This window comes from Teleopsis dalmanni, chromosome X (genome assembly GCF_002237135.1).
Source record: "Teleopsis dalmanni isolate 2A chromosome X, ASM223713v2, whole genome shotgun sequence".
NCBI classification, from domain to species: domain Eukaryota; kingdom Metazoa; phylum Arthropoda; class Insecta; order Diptera; family Diopsidae; genus Teleopsis; species Teleopsis dalmanni.
The window spans coordinates 96,154,317-96,160,195 of record NC_051848.1 but is presented as its reverse complement, the minus strand read 5'-3'; positions in this window follow the sequence as shown (position 1 = coordinate 96,160,195).

Sequence of the window (5,879 nt, the reverse complement as noted above, 5' to 3'; positions counted from 1 at the left end):
CAAAGTATTTGGGTCTGAGTTTCAGCTTAATTAGTTACTCAAAAAAGCATATCAAAGCAAAATAAATGAAGGGAAACTAGTACAGCGCCAAAATCTTTCCGGTATCGGCTACAGTTCTTGGTTGATGATGTACAATATTTACTATTTTTAGGAAATAATTAGTTACCAAATAGTTATTTTCATTTCTTTTTTATTCTTTGTCTTCCCTATTTTATTTTATTTTATTTTTATAAATAATTTTTATTGTATATTATTTAGATATTATTTTATTTATCATCGTTCTTACAATCTTTACAGAAGTAGTTTGTAAAGTGTTTTTTAATTTGTTAAAATATTAATAGCCAAGTAAATGAGTTATCGGACATCAGATACAGAATGTTTTCTATAAAAATCTCACTATTACGGGAGGTGATAGTCTAATTTAAAAAAAATAAAAATATTAGTTTTGTGAGAAATTTAGAGTCTTTTGGAAATCTCTACCCGAATAACACATTCAAACAAAGAGTCGTCCCCTACACCTGTGCATAGTGTTCCTTTTCGTGTAGGGTTCTTTTTAAAATTTTCAAAACTAAATAAATATCGGAAATGAAACCCTTCTCATTGGATTATTTTCGTTTCTGTTATTTTGTTAGAAAGCTGCCTGTGGATACTTGATCAGTATGATAAGATGACCAATTTCTTTGCAAATGACCAGACCTGACGAAATTGAGACAATTCACTAGAAAATTCTTCGACCTATAAAAGACCTTATGGACATGTCAGATATTGATTAGCAAAAAATAATTTTCTTTATAAACCGCGTTGTTTAGTTTTGCGATATAAATTATCAAGTTGTTTTTAAAATATAGATATTCATAACCACTGGCTGTGGTAATAAAACGACACTAATGCGTTTTCGTGGTTAAAAATAATAGACAATGAGCTCGAATACTAAATATTGGTAACCTTATATATGCGACCAGAAATAGGCAGGAATATTCAGAAATAGTCAAAAATTTATAACTTTGCGTATATTAAAACTTGTATTTATGTTAACTTGTATTTTGTATGTCTTTAAAAAATAGTCCAATGCGTCTTAAAATTATTTTTATAATGTCATGTGATCACCAATATTCGAAATCGAGTAGACAAATAAAGTTATGTCGCCACTGAAACCAACTAACCATATTTAGACGAGCCTATTGAGCAATATATTTCTGGTTGGATTTTTAAAACATTTCTATGGATTTTTGATAAAATGGATTAAAGCTTTGCACATAAATTTTTTGTTATTTTAGATTGCAGAATTTGTCTGAAAACGTGTCCAGTTTAATTTCAGTCTGCCTGTCTACATATATATATACCAGCTTATCTGTCTGTTTGTTTGTATATCTGTTTTGAATATACAAACTCGTTCCTTAGTTAATGGATTAAAATTTCACATAGAAACATCTTGTTAATCCACGAAGATTAAATCAACAAATGAATGAAATTGGCTGCGTTTATCATACAACTTCCATACAAAAATTTTTTACATACATGCACATTGTATTGAATTTAATGAAAGAACTTGTGTATATAAATGAAAAAATTAGTAAATGACTGATTTTATTTAAAGTTGACTGTATAAAAAGTTCAAAAGCTATGAGAGTAAAGGGAGCACTCTGACGATTTCGGTATATTTACTTTTTCATATTGTATTAATGTTAGCAATTTTTTGTGCGATCAGAGGTGTTTGAAAAAAGTTTATTAGAATATAACTATTAAAGTTTTTGAATGCTATATAAAGTATTTTTCTTTATGTATATGCTATTTTTTGTGTATTTTATGTATACAACCTTTAAAAATATAGTACGTCATGAATTCAAGTGTAAGAACACATCTCACAATTTTTTTTAAAGTACAAATAATTATAAAACAAAAAGTGCTAACATAAACACCAGTAGAAACATTTTTATATACAAGAATTTATTTTTTTTATGCAAACATACAAACAGACAAAGCATTTTCGACAAAAGACAAACATTTTCGTACACAGCTAACTTGTATGTAAATTTTGTTACTCATACGCACCGGCGATCAAACCAGTATAAAATATTTCTATTGGTATAGAAGAACTAACATCACCAAAAATTTATATACATTCCAATGAACTTGAAATAAAAAGTTTTATATTTTTTTTTTATTAAAGTTGTTGAAATAAATAAACAAAAAAAGATATATAAAATTTCTTTTCATTGCGGTATGGAATAGTAAAATAATAATAAAAGTCTTTGCAAAATCAAGCGGAAGTAAATGTTAAGTCATATGTATTTAGTGTAAATCTTATTCGTTGAACAGTACTTTTATTTGAAAAAATAAAAACTAATGTAATTTGGCTTGCAGAAATTCAAAGTAATTTAAACTGTAGTTAAAAATTAAGATTAGTATTTTTAGTATACTTACCTTCTATTTAAAAAAGTTTTTCTTTTTAAATAGTAGCTTATCATCCTTTTTACCATTACCATAGTAAGTTGTTGATAATAAATTGATGTTATCCTACGAAGAAATACTTTATTTATATTTATTTATATATTTATTTATATATTTATTTATTTATATATTTATTTATATATTTATTTATAGTTGTAGGTTTTTAAATAGTTATGAGTTTAGAGGGTTTTTCCTGCATTTCCTTGTATTTGCTTGATTCTGTAGGAATAGTTTTATGATTTCACGTATATAAAGTATGTCTATTTATTTTAGGAAATATTATTATTATTATTATTACTGTGTAGCAATAATGATGAGATTTTTGTCGAGAAGAAACTTAAGATGAGAAATAATTTCTTTTATTTAATTAGAAGTAAAATTTTTTATTTATTTTTTGAAACTTACTTTAAAAGAAGGTTACCCATAATGGTCAAATTAGGAGTTTCATAAAATTATGTTTTGGAATGCATGTGTCGAAGTTCCTTCATTTAAGCAAATATTAAACAGATTACAGTTGAATTTAATTATACAGTCGTCAATTTCCTTTTTTTTTATTTCTTAAAACACACACATTGTTGAAAAGAATCTTAACGAAGTTAAGAATATCACATTAACGAAGTTATCAAAAAACTAAAATCTTATTTACATTGATTCGTATATCAATATAATTTCTGCAAATGTACTGAAAATTTTTTTCACATTATTTTTAAATAGTGTTAGAAGTCAATATTCATCTTTATGTTATAACATATATATGAGCTCTAATAATTGAAAAAGCTTTTTTAATTTTAAATTAATTAATTTCAATTTCTAAGTAATTAGATATTTACTTTCTTGAATAGAAAGTAAAATCATTTACAAAATTTTCAGTATGTTGACGTCATTACTTAAAATGTATAAATTCACCCAAATATTCATAATGAAAACAATACTCTTGAATTCCTTGCTATTTTTAAAATGGTTACAAATAATGTTAAAAGTATCCTTGTGAAACTGTAAACAGATGTCGAAATATTAAAATTAGAATTGAAAAATATTGCTATCTGCCCACTGAAAGGAATAATTAAAACTACAGAAGTCAACATGTAGTAAAGGTCATTTTTGTGCATGAGAAATTAACAAACTCATTAAATTAGATTTAGACTATTGAAATTTTGTTGTAATAAAAAAAAAATTTGGAGTTTCTTTCGAAAGATTTTTTTATTAAAACGGACATAACATTTTGTTTGTATTTATTAGTTTAGAAATTTGAATTTATTAAATTTAATAAGTGCATATATTATAAATTTAACATAAGAATAATATAAAACTCGGTATTTTTTTTTTTCAATTTAGAAAACAATACTTTATTAAATATTATTTTTCATAGGTGTTAATGTATTTAATTTTTCTTTTAAGCCAAAAACTTACTCATACGCACGGTTGTTTTCTCGTTTCTGATAGGTTTTACGCTAATTTGTTAAGGGCAAAGGAACACAAGTTGTTGGTACTTTTGAATAAATAAATTACTAATTATTTATGTAAAAGTACTTTTAATTTATTAAATTTTTCTTCCGTAAATTAAATTTCTGTATTTGTACATTTTACTATCAGTTTAATTTTAAATTTACGTTCTTATTTGATATCTACAGTAAATTTCTATTAAAAAAAAAATATTTTGAAGTTTTTACTATATAAAGAAATTAAATAAATATTGAAAGTTCAATAAAACATTAAAAAAAAAATAAATACTATTTTATAAATGTTAATTATATGTATTTATAGTAAATAGGTGAAGTCTAAATAAACATCAAGAAAATTACTATATAATAAAAAATAAATATTCACACAAAAAATAATAAAAATATTTTTTTTTTACACATAATTGTTAAGATGTTTTTGAGGTAGTGCCGGAGACATTGGACAGGACGACTAATCCTAATATATAAAATATGATTGGATCTTAATATATTATATGTTGTTCGAAATAAATGAATAAGTATAGTTAGGGCTTCAAACCTTATATTAAAAATTATTTATATATATAAATTAAAAATATTTATACATATAAATTATTTACATTGAGTTTATTGTTATATGAAATTAGTTAAGTAATATTACAAAGTACTTAATTTAATTTAAATTCCTTTATATTTTCTTTTATTTTTATTAAAATTTAAGTGTCGATAAATAAAATACAAATCATTAATGCAGCATATAAATTTTGATTCAAAAATAATTGCTATACTTTGTAAGAAGTGCACAAACTATTTTTTTTTTTATTTTTCTATTTTAAATTCTCTATTTATATATTTGTAAATTGTATAAATATATAATTATATTTATTTATTGATACTACTAAATTGAAATTTACTCTTCGAGTAAGTGCAATGAATTTGATATGTATATTCATGCTTTATAATTTTTTGGCTACTTAGCTTATGATCATTTTGGCCTTTAATAACAGGACCTAAAAAGTTTTTGTTTTGTATTAAAGCATTCTTATCACGTAGTTGTGAAAATATTTAAAAGTGTATAATACACATTTTTATATAATGAAATGCATAGAATTGGCTGAGTTAGTTGTAGTAAAATTTTATATAATGAAAATATTTGATATTATGTTTGAATATAATGGTTTTCAACATAAGTTGCCAAAAATTGCTTACCTGAAGTAATAGTTTTAATTATATGTCGAATATATAATTTCATTATTTCATAAATTTCTATACTCTTTAATTTTATTGTATTGTATTGTACTAAAACTTATTCATAAGACTCTTCTTTCGGATCTTGTCATCTTCATAGTATCTGGTATCTCGTCATTCTCCCCGTCATCATAGTATCGGCCGAATTGCACTATATAAATTGCATGTAACTATCAAGTAAATACACTCTGTTAACTTGATTTTCTGGTCGAACTATACTTAATGAACTATTATAACTTCATAATGCTATATTCAGGTATACGAAGTTTGGGATACCTTGAAATGTGTAGTCATTAATATCAATATTTTAATCTTATAAAAATATAACACAGTGATATACTATATTTACAGTTATATACTATATCTCTTATACGTTTGATTTTCAGTCAAATTTTTATTCTTACAATCAGTTGCTATATTATCGATATAGTTCTAAGCTAGTAAGTAAGTGTTTTCTTTATTTTATTTCATATACATATATTCTTAAGAGCAAGAGCATATAGTAATCAATGCAGATAAAGTTTACAAATGAATAAAAGTGTTTAGGCAATATAATGTAGCTTATATAAAAAGAATATTTCACTGTGAAAGGTATGGAATCTATATCATTATTAATTCAATTCTTTTACAATAATATTTTTATTGTGTTAGTCTTTATGCCTATAAATATATGTATGGTATGTAATCATATTTTATTGTAAAACTATATTTCAAAGCATATTGCATATAATAAAATCTGAA